At 34.1% G+C, this 16,143-nt stretch overlaps 1 protein-coding gene across 3 annotated transcripts in view; it reads right to left on the bottom strand.

Moving 5' to 3' along the window:
* The window catches only part of LOC5574368 (dopamine N-acetyltransferase), a 135,324-nt gene that overhangs the window by 35,430 nt on the left and 83,751 nt on the right, over positions 1-16,143 (bottom strand). Inside the window, exon 1 of one of the 3 annotated variants that reach the window (XM_001661350.2) lies at positions 14,080-14,370. The exons of 1 other annotated variant lie outside the window; for it this stretch is intronic. The gene's annotated coding sequence lies outside the window, so the exon portion shown is untranslated. Of the gene's footprint in view, positions 1-14,079; positions 14,371-16,143 lie in introns of those variants that run through there. One more of the 3 variants, XM_021844503.1, reaches the window with a different exon arrangement.

Raw genomic sequence — 16,143 nt, 5'->3', positions numbered from 1 at the left:
CTTAACAGGGCTGTGAGTGTGTTAAGAATAGGAAATCAAAGACCTATTTTGTAAAAAAAAAGACTTAGAACGAATCTGAAGAGGCTGAAAAAAGATTAAACCCCTCTACTAGCTAATGCATTTTTATCCAAAATATTCAATGCGATAACTTTTTTGTTTTTCGATATAGCACTATTTTTGCACAAGTTATCAAAAAACTCTTCTAGTTTTAGAATCTGTGTCGATATAGATCATTGGTCAAGTAGATCTGGAGATATTCCAAATTCCTTGGGGGACGCGTAGCGAACACCATAGTGAATTTCTCAGGTTACAGAATTTTTATCGTACTCGGATATTCACTCTTCGGAACAATGATTTAATGAGAATATGTTGTGAAAAAATGAGTAATGACCATTAAGGTTTCTGGTACCACGCTGGCCAAATAAAGATCTTAAAAACTTCAAAAAACATCATATCGTAATGTTTCGTCCAGGGTTGACCAGGTCCCCAGGGGGGATGTTAATGCCAAGAAGAAGAAGAAGTCTCTAGGGATATGCCAAGGAATTTTTTCTCATTCCTTTCTGAGTTATTTTTTAAGAAAATCCTAAAGTGACCTCTAAAATATATTTCAAAGTCACCTTTAATGAACCAGGATCTCTGAAATGACACCTGAGAAAGATAACCGAAAAAAATCAATTGAATCGGATAGTATTCCGTATGATTTTTCTCGAAAAGCATTGCACAAAATGTCTATATAAATTTGTGTAGGAATGATTGGAGGAATTATTGAAAAAAAAAATGCTTTATTATTAACTGGTGTAAAAACGTAAATAAACTTTTGAAGATTGCTTGATAGTATTTTGAGGAACATTTAAAAAAAACTTCAGAAGTAATACTTGGATGAAATGTTGAAAAAAATTATAGGAAAACTTAGATTTTTTTAAGAAATCCTCAAGGAATTTTGGATTTATCGAGAACAGGCGGAAGAATTCTTGCAGGGTTTCTCAAAAAAAAAAATCCCAAGCAATTTTGTTGTCAATAGCTTTGGGATAAACCTTTGTAGATTTCCTCGGAAAAAAATCTGTTAAAATCTTCGGGAGATTTCCTAGTGTGACAACTGGAGAATGCGGTTGAAGGATTAGAGAAAAAATATCTAGAAGAAATTCTAGGATAGCTTTGAAAACATTCAAAGTAATAACTGAGGAATTACTAGAGATGATAGTACTACTCCGTGATTGACCAGAATAATCGAAGTTGCACAAGGAACCAAGAGATGTTACTTGGGAGTAGCTATACACTTTCGAGAACTCTAAACTTCAAAAAAACGTCAATAACGGCGCCGGCCACATCCTTACGATCATCCGGGAAGTGAAGGAATGTTAGTGTGGCATCCATTGTTACTAGAGACCGAGATCACCTCTGCATCTCCAGGGTTGTCATGGGAAGGTGTTTTGTTGGTGGGGAGGGATAACAGCAGCATGATCAGGATTCAGCTTGGTAAGTGATGCGATTCATGCAACCTCAGTTTAAAAAATCACCCATCAGTACTCTACAGACAACTTTAACATACGGTTGTCGACTCTTTTAGCGTCGAACCATACAAAGGTTTTTTTATAATGACAAAAATCAGGTATAAGGAAAGATATGGGGTTTTTAATGTTAATTTACAAGAGTCTATGTCGTCACATACAGTAACGAATTGTTCATATTTTGTTAAATCAATTCATTTAGGTAACATTTACACCGTTGTCATGATAACAATAACTAGGGCTGAAAATCTCCTTAATAAAGCTATAATAATAATAATAATGATAACAATACGTTTCATAATATATTGTACATTTAAAATAAAAGCATGAAACGAGCTCACCAAATTGATTCTTGATCCATCCTTGATTGAGCAGCTGTAACTAATCAGCATGCTCATTTCACATAAGCAAAATATCACTCCGGCGATGTGAAAACCTGAACTCGATTACACTCAGAACGCGTGCAAAGTAAAACGAGAAAATAAAACTTCGGTGACGGGACGACGCAAAAAAATGAAACGAAGCCATAACTCAAACCCTCAAGAGCTCATATCTAGAGTACCAGACAACGGTTCTGCTTAAAAATCTGATCGTTTGGTGACCATTCGATCAAGCCTCCAAGCCGATCCGATTGAAGCTTGGCTTCTATGCATCCTCACCTTTTGCTTGGGCTTTAACGAAGCACTGCTCAGCAGAACGCGTGCAGAATAAATCGTTTTATCTCCGCTATAGATACTTTTTCAAACATTTCACCAGCCGAATCTAATAATTTGCGGAGGCAATAAAAACGTGACAGATAAATTTTCAACCCAACCGTTCGCGCGCGCTGCCACTGCGATCATTGCAATATGATTCGTTCGAATAGCGTTCGAACTTAAATTTCGATGAATTCCATAAAACAAAAATTAAGTTTTTCCAGTTTCGTTTGAATTTGTTAAAATGAAAATGTTTCGCCGATATTTTTCGATAACCAACAAAATACCATGAAACAGGACTCCTTTGGACATTATTTCAACATTCTTCAACCTTGAGGAATGGTAACTCTGAGAATTCTGGATAGATTTAAACAGTAAGAGTTATATATTTAAGTTGTATATGTACGTAACACATGTGCAAAATATGACGTAAATCCATTACAACATAAAAAATATGTACATAATTTAGTGGATTGTAAAGCTTGAGAGAAAAAAATAGCAGTAAATAAATAAATAAATAAAAAGCTAAAAAAATACACATATAGCAGTTTCGCTGAAAAGTGTAATATTTTTTAACTATTTTTTTTTTATTTTGCGGTTTGGAACTCAAACCTTTCATTCAAACGGAACTGTTAGTTACAAATGCTTGATATGTTAAGTTGGTACAAACGAACGATGTAACTACCAGGTACTGTGATGATTCATTAGCTATGCACAAAATCATTCATTCTGATTCTAACTGAAAAATGAAGGATACGTAGACTGGTTGTGACCTGTGTTAATGTGTTAATTTCTGTAACTGAAAACAAAAAATGCATTTTAAGCGCAATCTATGGAGTATAAGCATGATGTTTTGTAACATGAAAAACAAGGTAAATTTTGCTTTTATAAGAAGATTTTTGGTTCTCAATAGTTTTGAGATGGTGAGAAAGTTGATAATTTTTAGCAGTTGAAGAATAAAGTTATTAATTTGCAAATTCTTGTAAAATATGACTGATAAATATTTTTTTATGGATTATGATATTTGATTAATTATATATGCGTGGCCACGGTCCATACAAATTTTAAAAATTTTACGTGGACAAATGACCATGAGCGGCGAGTTAGTTGTTAGTTGTGAATAAAATTTCGTTATTGTTTTAAGTTATTATAACTCTTATAATATTATTATAATATATTCATTGACTTTTACTTGGGAATTACTTCTTCGAAGAAAATAAAAGTTCAATTCCTGTAATTTGCGCATACGTGTCATGTGCAAATTGTTTTAATTGTGGGATGTTTGTTTTATGTGTTGGTTTGGTTTTCAAAATGAAGTTAGAAACCATCTTTAATTTTCACAATCAAGTATTGGTATTATTTTCATTCGAAACAATCGTTGAAATAATATTTTTTTATATTCTGAAACTCATGCTCTTCACTACACATACCGATGGTTTTCGCATAACCCACAGCATCTTTCATGCATCTTGTGAGTAGGGTTGACGGCTGGTAGCGCGTGTCTTCGATTGGCGACGCGGCACACGCTATTAGGCAGTATTCATACACCGTACTGTTGCCATCAAAAGAGTCAACATCTCGCGGGCTGCAGTGGAAAAGGTATCATTGCATAAGAAATCACGATTATATTAATTTGCATTAACATAATCTGTTTCCTGTCACTATTAACAGAACGGTTGTCGTTCGGTTGTGCCCGATTGAAAGGCACTGTCGCAAATCACACAAAAGACAAAACACATAATGGCTCAGCTGTATTGTGATAAACGATAGTGTAATGTCGTTAGGCTGAAAGAATAGAATGGTTTTCGGAGTACTTATCTATCACCAGCAGTGGCTATTGGTAACCTCGATAGGGCATTCATGACGACTGGCGCCGTTGGGAACCGATTGGTCACGTGGAAACTAAGTATATTTGACCTATAATTCGACGTAAAATATGATGGAGATTGTTTCTCCAGATGATAGTGAGCAATTACCATGTGAGCAATGGATATGTGTCTATAAAAATGGAACTCTGAACAATCGTTTTTCTTATCGCACACTTTACTTTTGTGATAACTGCATTCGTGTATAGGTCCGCAAACGACTCGTTCCACTGGTAGCATGTGGATCGTTTAATGAAATTAAATAGTGAAAGTTTTCCACCCGGAAAGAAGATCTTGTTGAACTGACGTATGGAGAAGTCAAGTGGATGAAACAGGTTCCTTGATACTACGTATCATCATTATACTTCATATCAATGAAATGGTTTTGGTATCTTTATTCTCAATTTCTCAAAAGCCACTAAACCTTGCGGATAACATATTATCATCAAAATGTTTTGGCCTTGACCGATTGAAGCCATGATAAAAGTAAAACAGTGAACCATTATCAATCTTGACTTTGCTTTTTCTTTACATCCGCTCGCCTAATGAAGTCCAAAAACTGATTACTGCTCCTCATCGCACGCGCGATTGGTTTTATTATGCAATCAGCTTTGATTTCAGAACACTGCATACCACATCAGGGTGATTGTAACGTTTTTGTGTTGAATCGGATGTTTTAATGGACACATATCAATTTAAATTGGATTGTTTTCTTCAAACTGAATGGATAAGCATGAACACGCACATCTCGTGGGGAATCGTTCTGAAATGCTCGCCTATGTGAATAAAATCGATTAACGCAGCTAAACTGTAAAAAGTAACTGACTTTCTTTTAATTTCTTTTTGGTCAAATTTTTCATTCATAATATGCAAATATACATAATTTATTTCAAATGTAAATCTACAATTGTAGGATGGCCGGAAATTTGTTAACCCTAAGGCATCCACAAATTACGTAACGCTTTAGGGGAGGGGAGAGTAAGCTCAAGCGTTAAAATTGTCAATTTTAGCGTTACGTTATAAATGGATGCTGCCTAATCAGATCAACGGAAAGTACGTTTCCGCTAAATTTTACAAACACAGTTGAAAATTGTTGTAGCGGACTTTGGGGCAAGTGTGCCATAGGGGCAAGTGTGCCACTCTTGCTTTTTATAAAAACTACAATATATATTTTCCCTTTGAGCTTAACAATATGTTCCCCAATCGTTCAAAATACAATGATCAAAATAAAATGAAAATTGCTCTATTTTTCACGTCTTTACATAAACTTTTGCAAAAACAACTAAATTTGAGTGGATTTTTACAAGATTTCGTTGTTTCTAAATAGCATGATAAATGGTAAATTATTAACAGATTTTTCTAACGTACTGTACATCGTAAAACAATTCAAATGTATAAGTTATTGTGGCATTTGAACGAAAAAAAATAGTTTTACATACGAAGTCCAGTTTAGTTGAAATGTATACTTACTGGGGCAAGTGTTCCACCTATTTGGTAAACAAAAGTTGTTTGAGTGAAATTTGTAAAAATGTAAACATCATCAATAAAATCATAATAATAAACCAAAATGAGGCACCAGTACTGGTTTCTAAAGTAAAGTAGGGGAATAACTGACATTTTCGTCCCAAAGTGATTTCTTTCTCAAAATATTCAATAATAACATGTTTTTAGGCTTATTAAGTACCATTTTACATCTCTACATTAATATTTTAACGTTATTTAGTGCTGATCTAGTGTAATATTATACATATTACCCTTAATACATACATTGTATTGAATGGAGACTTAAATAAACATTTTAGTTATTCGAATTGATTAAAAAAGAGTTACGCAAGTTTTGGACCTTGTTATAAAGCATCCCCTTATTACGGTAACCTTAAAATTATGTTTTAAATTATTGATTGGCGTCTGCTTTGTAAGTAATTTTAATAGTAAATGAAGAAAATTTCATTACGAGTAGAATTTCATGCGATGTTCATTTGGTGGCAGTCTTGCCCCATATGGGTGGCACACTTGCCCCATAGTGTCGAAAAATAGGTTATTTTGGATGATATTTGAGAAGCTCCAAAACTAATACTTTTTGAAATTATTTTCTTTTACGAAAAGGATGAAACTAACATCATTAGGCTAAATTGATAAGGATTTTATAAGCTTTAGGCAAAGTTACATAGAGAACAATTTGATTATGGTAGCACACTTGCCCCAAATTCCGCTAAACTGTCGCAAACTGAGTTTTTATTTATTTTTTCATCTACTGTTGCAAAATACTTAAAAATAGCACAGTTTTCATTCGATTTTTGTAGCTCAAAAATTTAATGCAGATTCGGATATAAGAAAGTTTTGGCTACAATATGTTGATAATAATTAATATCAGAACTGAACAAGGCTTTGACATCGCAAAACCAAAACCAAGCCATGGCAAAATGGAACGAGTACTGTTATAAACTATCAGAAAACATAAAATGTGGATCGCATCCAAACATAGAATTGACAAATATACTTGCACTGTTCCGATAAGATACCGAACTACTTAAGCTTCTCATTGATTCAGCATGAGGGTTTTCTTGGTTAAACTCTCTGATAGGTACTTGGCAATTCCATCTATATGGAATATTAGTGGAATATAGAATCACAGATTTTGAAATAATCCCCGGAGAGAATCAAAAGTTCCAAGAATATTATGTGTCTCCCTATAACACACATAATGAAGTACGTATTGGCTGGTTTACATACATATTAGTCAAGTTTGATGGCCTGGATTTCGGTTTTTAGAATCCTAATTTTAGGCGCCGCTCTCAAGTAACTTGAATTCTATTTAGTAGAAAATTCGCAGTACTCCAAGCACTAACTTTTGACTTAGAAGAATATCCGTAAATACATCTGGCGACACCCCAATAATGAAGTCTGTCATCCAATAGACTGAGTGCTGGTTAATGGACGACATCTCTATCTTGGTGTTGGTGGTGGCATGAAGCGTTGGTGCTGAAAGCGGCAGAATCATCAGCGAAAAGGCTGCATCCACAAATTACGTAACGCTCTAGGGGGAGGGGAGAGTAGGCTCAAGCGTTACGGCTCATACAAAAATTTGAAATTTTTCTTACAAAAAGCGTAACGGAGAGGGGGGGAGGTGTTCCAAAAATTTCAAATTTTAACGTTACGTAATAAATGGACGCTGCCAAAGAGAAATTGATTACTGCAGTTACTTCGATGGGTTGTGCTTCTTTTCCCCAAACGCCAGTTCCACTTCCCCGAAAAGTTTTTGGCACTCATAATTGTCATACCTTAATTCATTTCAAGGTGGTGAACGAACTGGCCATCTGATATGCACACTTCTTTATTTAGTTGGCGGTTCTTTCAAGTTTTACCGTCCTCAGATTTTTTGTCAACATGTGTATAGCCGAGAACGACTATTATAGCACCTTTTAAAACCGCACCCCTTTTCGGGGAAATGGGTCGTTCGGGGAAATGACATTCGGGGAAGAGGGTCATTCGGGTAACTGGCATTCGGAGAACCGACATTCGGAGAAACGACATTCGGGAAAAGTAGCACAATCACTTCGATGATTCTGAACGGCGTCCAATCTTCTATAGGTAAAACTACTAATTGAACTTTAACAATTCTTTTTGCAAAAAATAGAATACTAAAATCACTAGTAGGGCGAGCAAACCGTAATAATTATGTTCAATTAGTAGTTTTAAACATACTCTAATAATCCCTCCACTCAATTTAATAAAAAAGTGTAGCTTCTATAGGTTTAATCATAAATTTTGCCTTCTTTTAAAAATAGTCTGTTCTTTATATTGATACTGCTCAAAATTTTATTATGTTGTTAAGCTAAATGTTAACCAGTTTTATATTTTGCTGTTTCATAAATTCTTGCAAGTCGTGCTGTTAGAATGATAATTATTTAAAAACCTGCCATTCAACATATTTTTTTGCAAACACAAGATCTCCTTTCAAGATATGCTGCAAAAAATATTATTGCAATTACAAATTTTTCCCTTCTTTCGATAATAGACAGTGTTTTTGATGTACACTTCCAAAAGTAAAATTTATTTTGAATCGTTCAAAAGTTTTGCCACAAATATTTTCTTTCAAAAATGTGTTGTTTATTTGAGTTATGCTGTGAGAACATTTTTTTGCGTTAGAGCCTTAAACATTTTAAACGAAAAATAATCTGCTGTGGTATATAGGTTATATTTGCAATATGCTGCAATAATCTTTAAGATAAGAGCTTTTAATATTTTGCAAATGAACTGTCCCTTCTTTTACCAAGTAATTTTCATCAAGTGTTACGTCCAAACTGGGACAGAACTTGATCTACAGCTAAATATTCCATGAGCGTTCCCTTTAATAACTGCGAACTCTCTTTGTCATTTTACTATTTCCAAATATGGATATCGCAACAAGCTCAAAGATACTCTATGTTCTGGGATGTGGAGAAAATTAGTATTCCAAAAAGATCTTCCACCAGACCCGTCACGAGCTTTATTTAGTTATGCTCTCTATTGTAACTACAATTTTTGACATTCATAGCTTGGAATATTTCTGAACGACCACCACGCTTATTAAGAAACTACGAAAAAAAAATCGGTGGTATTGATCTCGGTAAAAGCTTTGAAAATGCAAAACGGATATTATACCAAACGAACTTATGCCAAACTACTTTATGCCAAACGGGGAAGAATCGGGATTATTTATTATGACAGTAGAGTAAAACATCCACCCCCAATGATAAATAAGCTTTATTATCGCTCCTATTTAGGGCTTTTTTATGTTGCTGTTATTTATCAAGCTTGTTATTAATCAACTTGCGGAACATTGCCGATCATGAACCGATATATATATATCTGAGACGAGACTCGCGAAGACGGTCTTCTTTTTCTGTGATTGCTGAGTTTTTTTCTTATTCCACTTTGTGTTTATACCAATCATGCGCAAGCCGTTCAAACCTTCACATGAATCTTTCAGTTCTATCCAAGCTAAAGTAGAAATTTCGGGTCAATCGGAGTTCCAGAAGTACAAATCTAGCTAAACTAAACATGTTTTTAACAACGTTTAACACGTTGTTCATTCCGCAACTTATGGACTACAAATGCAAACACTAAGCTAATAAATTGAAAAATAAATTGAATTTCAAACTAATCTTACAAAACCTAAGTTGGGTTTTGATAGTTTTGGCTTTTACTACAAATGGTTTATAACCAAGGCGGTGTAAGAATTCCATTTTTGGGAAGAGTTACTAATCTAGCGAATTTTTTTCTTGGTAATTTGGTAATGTGATAGAGAGGGAGCACTTTTACACTTTTACTTTCACATTTGACACCCATTAATAATAAAGTTTTCACCAAATTTCACGAAAGTGTTCATTTTGCCCCGATACCTTTTTGCCAGCAGTTATTTTTTTTTTTGGCGCAATTTACTAACTCATTTTTCTGACTTTTGAGATGATTTTTATATCCATGAATGAATGCAATACGTCATACTAATCACGAACTTGGAAGCCAGCCGTGGGTGACTGAAAAATATTGCCATTCTATGGTCTTAGAATAAGCATTTGCTTGATGTGTCCATTAAGCCCCTAATCCCCCTACACGCCTGAGAATTCTTTCAAAATTTGCTGCAAAAACGAAAATCCTTGAAAATTATGTTTTAAAACAAACTTTCAATGGCATGGTGGAATTGAACCCAATTTTTCTCAGCACTCTATTCTATTTTACTAAAATTTCATTTTTTTTTTGTGTTGGGGTTCTCTATTTATTTGAAGCAATGCGAATTGGGTGAAAAACGTTCCACAACGTCGAATGCTAAAACGTCGAAGGGACAAAACGGGGGTGACCATTTCCTGAAGATTCAAAATCAGGACATTTGGCAATTTTTATAACATATAGGGTGTCCCAGAAAGTATGGGCACGACTTTACCAGAGACACATTAAAGACCAACATGTACCTTGTAGTTACCCAAAATTTTATGGCTTATAAGGTAATCTAGAATGCCGTGAAAAGTGTACTGCGATCTGTCAAACTTGGATACCTTTTGCACTACCGAGGGACCAAATGCAGTACTAGAAGTGGTACCCAGCCCGAGTGGGACGGACCTGACTTTACCATTCTGCCATTTCGAGACCAGTGGAGATAAAAATCTGATTTTCACACATTATATTCTTGCACTTATCAAGAGCAGATTTTGATTTTTGAGTGATTTTTTTTCACTAGGGTCAGTGTTCCCTTAGAGGACAGTCCCCTATAGTCGCACTAGTGGCTTTTTACGGTCGTTTTTCTATAAATCTTTTCAAAATATTTTTTGACATGAAAATCAGGAGCTATTCATCTAAGTACCATTGATACACAGCTTGATCCTTGTCAGAAAAATGATCGAAATAATTAGAAATGCTTAAAATTTGAGCTCCCTTGCGCCTATAGTAAACCTATTGTTCCTATAGTAGCACTACTGAGAGAAACTATTTTTTTATTATACGAAATAATTAATGAATTAAGAATTTTTTTACCTCAAACGAAAGCTTTTGATCCACACTTTAAAGGAAAAATATAAAAGCTTTGTAAAAATGAGGTTTTGATTAGTATTTTGCCAACGCCGTGATGCTAGTACTACTATAGGAACAGAAGTTAGAAATAGTGCTACTATAAGCACATGTATTCCTATAGTGGCACAAGTGATAATAAATACAAACATATGAGTTTTCGTAGTTTTCATATTTTTCCCACAAAACCAAGATGAAAAAACTTTCAGATGGTGTAAAAATAATGACGCTAGCGTTATTTTTCGATTTTATACGAATATTTAATCTTAGCTATGCGGCTATCGGTACATCGACCCTACCTGTTTGTTGATAGTGTTACATTTTAGGAAGCTCTTCTTATCAGTTTTGCACAAATCGTGTTATATCTGAGCGACTTTGTTGTACGAAATTTGTTCTAGGGCACAAATAACGTGCAATAAAAATCTGAAAAAATATATTTATCATTGCCGATACGATAAATGATCAGACTATCACTTATTTTATTGGAAATTATAAACTTTAGTATAGAAAATTTGTACAGAAAAAAAATATACGATTTCAACTTTGGTCGATTTTTAAAAGGGTCATTATTTCGTAAAGGTTTTTTATGTGGAGAGATAAACTAGTAATTTTTGAGAATTCCACCATTTCGTCATATGTTTCCTGGCAAAACCAAATAAATTTTTAAACTAAAATTCTTATGGAACATCTTGAATACAATGTACATGAACTCACCACAGCGAAGGACTTAGATAAAAACATTAATTACTAGTTAAGTTCCATCAAATCACAAAAGTGTGCCCTGTGCTGACTAGATAAGAATTGATTTTCTAAAATAAAAAGTTTCTATGTAAAATGTAGTTTAATCAAACAAAATTTTCACAGGCAGCAATTAAAATGCCTCAAGAAAAAATATAAAAATATGTATTTGAATGGAAAAGTATTGTGATTCTTGTTGTCAAAGTCGTGACCATACATTCTGGGACACCCTATACCTGATATTGCCGTTTTGTCTCAAATACCAAACATGTATCATATTCCGAAGAATTTTAGAGTTTTTTTTTTTTCATTTTCCAATGAAAAAGGCGTGTAGTGTAAAGAAATTGAATCAACCTGTAGACAAATTTTACTGTTTTGATTGAGAAGATGAATGTTCGATAAAAAAATTAATTGAGGACAATATGGTGTTAATCTATCACTTTACCAAATACACTGGGATGTTTCGCCTATGAAAGTATCTTACAATTAGCCAGAAGTTTAAAAGTGATTTTGATGGGAATATGACAAGAAGTTTCTCGTGGTTATTGTTTGAAGTATGCCATGAAAGCATTGGGAATATTCAAGGGTCTCAAAACATCCATTACAATATCCCAACAAATCCTGCAACAATATCGCCAGGCAATTTACCGATGAGTTTAAAAAAACTGCTTAGTGTCTGATGAAGATCTCACTTGGATATTACTTAGAATGTCAATAAAATCAGCTGAATATATTTCATAGAATCAAAAAACTAATTAGAGAAACTCTAAAAACCTTTTCGGAAATGTACTAAAGATCATCGAAATATTGACGATCAATATCACGATACGAACACGTGTAATGTCCCATGATTGCTACCATCTACATATGCTAAAACTAATAATCCGAGTTTCGGAGATCACTTAAATTCTGATAACGATATAATTCTTTGAAAATACACCAGAGATGATGACTGATGTTTAAGTCAGAGCTTAACTAATTCTATTCGCAGTATCAGACACGTCGAACATCAGCTGAATTTGAAGCTGTTCTGATGCATTACAAAACGCAAACTAATTTCTGAACCACAAAACTCAACATGGATTTTGAGAAAGATGTCATTTGAACATTCTGGCCGCGCTATGGTGGTCTTAGAAATGCTTTTCAAATTTGAATCATCTATACTATAACATTCCAAGGTGTTCAGCAAGCACAAAAAAGCAGGACAAAACTGGGAATATGAAAATAAAAAATCAGGACGCCTCAAATTAATCTTGAAATCAGGACATGTCGTGCTATATCAGGACGGATGGTAATCCTAAACAAAACGTCGAAAGGACAGAACGTCGAATAGAGAGAAGTGAAAGGAAACGATTTTTTTTTTCTTGGACGAACGATTATCTTCTGAAGGGATATACTAAACGTCAATCATGGAACAGTTCGTCGAACACGATGTGAAAAAAGAAATCTGGAAAACAATTCCAAATCGCTGTTGAAAATTGATTGCCTTCGACGTTTTGTCCTTTCAACGTTTTGTCTACAAACATTTTGTCCCTTAACTGACGTACTTAATGGACGCTCTCCATACTGGTTGCAAATACAAATATTGAAAATATTCATTCAAAACTCTTAAACATTTATGATAATAAAGTACAGGAAGTTCTGCATTTGAAAATACGTTAGAAAATCCATATTTTTTTATAAATGTCAGTTGCAAAATAAACTGAAAATCTTAGCACTGTTGTTCGTTTGTGTCCGTTCTTTGTTGTACACTACACCAGCTCTTGGCCTATTACTTCCAATAGCTCTACCAATTTTTCGTATAGACATGGAAACAATACTTTTCTTGCCGAATTCTGCATAGAGTTTTCGTCTGCGCAATCTCTAGTAGACCTATGACAGATATCCTGCAGTAGAAATTTAAAATATTTGAATCAACTTTCCACAGGAGGTTGATTTCTGTTCCCCTTTTTGTATATCTTGGTAACTTAGAGAGATATTTTTTGAACACATAACATTTGCATAACTAATTAGAGTAAAAGTATAAATGTTTGTCATGATTTATTGCACTAATATTAACAACTTCACATAAATATATAAAAATGGATAACAAGAGTTTTAAAATATTTAGCAGTAACTGACTATAACGAAACTTTCTAAATTTTGTTAATAATGGGAATTAAATGCAATCCAGAATCTCGCTAATTTGTTTTAAATTTGATTAACTTTTCCTTGTTTACAGTTCTTTTTTTGTTTCAGAAATAAGTATCAATTGCCTATTTCCACACGCCAAAGTGATCTCTTCCAAGAAACTGTAGTATCTGTAATATCCGTTTGTTTTGTTTGTAAGGAAATCACGTCGTTAGCTGGTAAACTGTGGAAAGATTGACTTGCGATCGACATTCAATTTGAATTACTAATTTCCCATACGACAGTGTAGATACGTGGTGGCGCATCACTACCTAATCACTCAATCGTCTTTTTTCTCACGATTTGCTGTAACTGGCATTTTTGTGCAATTGCACGTAAGCGCGATAATTGGTGCTGTTGGAATCACATTGTTGGAACACGTGTATAAATACGTTGACAAACAGAATCTTACTATTTGCCTCCTTGAAGCGATAAACAATAGTTAATCGATTAGGTTTCATGTGTTCTAAGAGGCATTTATCTAAGAGAAACTTGTTTCTTGTGACCTGAGCGAAATTGTTAGTGTTCGATAAAACTAAATAATATTTTAATAATACGTACACATTACACAGCTTCCCGTTGCTCACAATATTTTATAACACCTTTTATCGAAAAACAACGCACTTTCTAAAATATCTGTGCAATCTTGTACACCAGAGACTCGTTCAGGATACCCGTTCACGAACTACTCGACAGCCACGACACGCGTGTGAAAATGCGCGGAACTGCGGAAAATCGCGACGATGGAAGACTAGCAATAAGCTTTCGTTAGGAAATTCACTTATATTTATATTGAAACTGAGTCGCTCGGCCACAAGTTAACCAGCCGATCGTATAGTCGGCTAGTTAGTTCGCCACAGCAAGTAGGAATAATGTTGCCTGTGATGTCAGACAAGTGCATAGCAGCAGGTCGGATTTACCGCTCTGAGATTCAGAGCCTCCGTGACAGGGTGGTGATAACACACATAAGTGCAGGAGCGAAAAAAAGAACTAACGAATTGGTTGTGGGTTGTGCATATATGGGTCACATCAATACTTGGTACCGTTAAATGAGTAGTTTTATACTGCCAATAATAATGTTTATTTATCTATTAGATTGTTGCATTGAGCATTCTCTGTCGTAGATTATTGAGGCCACATGGGAAGTTCTTATGGTCATCATCCACCCTGTCCATTTGAAGAAGAAAATTTCAAAGTTTGAAGAGTTTCACTAATCATATGAAAATTTATTGCTTTATTTTCATCTCCCATATCTTCTATACTATCCATACCTTGAAAATAGTGATCTGTGAAATTTTCTGCTCTTTCGGAGGAGACTTGAAGGGGGAAAATACTATGAAGAAATTATGAAAAATCTCCCAAACACATTAGTATATTAGAAATGTAAGTACAGACTTATCACTCCTTAGTGAATACTCATTATACAAACTATAATAAGAGAAGTTATTGAGGAAACAAATCCTCTTTATATTAGTTTTGTTTGAGATTTTTGCCGAAGCTTACCGGTCTATAATCACATATGTTGCTAAATAATAGCAAACAAAGTTATGAATATTGATGAATAAATTGATTTACTCTCTTTAGCAACTTCCTTTATTATTGTTTGAAGGTTGAGTTTTCATTATTGAATGATTATTTTGTACATATATTACAGTACAAACGTGTTTGGAAATTTTTTCATTTTTTTTTCTATACAACACATATTTTTGATAAATTGATCAAAAACAAAATGGTCGCCAAAGACATTTTATATGGAGATTGTCGATCCCCCAAGGAACATCTGAATATCTTTAAAACTAGATCACCAATGATTAATTTCGACACGGATTCTTAAACTAGAAGAGTTTTTTTGAGATCTTATGAAAAAAATGGTGCTAAAATATCGAGAAACAAAAAAGTTATCGCGATTTGATTTTTTTTGTGGTAAAAAATGAACCGGTAGAGGGGTTAAGGTAACAAGAAAAGTAATGCTTCTTTCCAGATGATAAGGAGCTGCTCTGAAAAAATCATACAAATCGGTTCAGAATTCCTGGCGAAATCTGAAAATTACGATATGAGCTTTTTTAGAGTTTTCAAGATCTTTATTTGTCCAGTGTGGTACCAGCAACATAAATGCTCATTACTCAAAGATGGCTGCACCAAATTGCTTCACTTTTTCACAACGTACTCGCATTAATGTGTTATTATTTAATTTAGTAGCCTGAGTTATTTACGTGGGTTATGGCTACGCGTCGGTCCACCAAGGAATTTTGGAATGTCTCCGGATCCAGATCTGACACATATTCTAAAACTAGAAGAGTATTTCGAGAGCTTGTAAAAAAATTGTGCCAAAAAAATGAAACATGAAAGTCATCGTGATTTGAATATTTTTTGGCAGTAAAAAATGAAGCTAGGAGTGTATCGGAAAGTAGTCGCAAACATTCAAAACGATATACCTCAGAGCACAGCGTATCTTTTGAAAAGCTAATCTTCATCATGTCATCAAGTATTGAATAAACTTAAAAAATATTGAATAATATGCAGTATTAGTATAAATACAAAACGGTTTGTAAAGTATAAACAACATAAATGCACAAAATTGCATTTTTTTAAGTGTCTTTTGAAGATTTGATGATTTGTATTGAA

Source organism: Aedes aegypti, chromosome 2 (assembly GCF_002204515.2).
Source record: "Aedes aegypti strain LVP_AGWG chromosome 2, AaegL5.0 Primary Assembly, whole genome shotgun sequence".
Lineage (NCBI taxonomy): Eukaryota > Metazoa > Arthropoda > Insecta > Diptera > Culicidae > Aedes > Aedes aegypti.
This window is presented reverse-complemented; position numbering and strand designations above follow the sequence as displayed.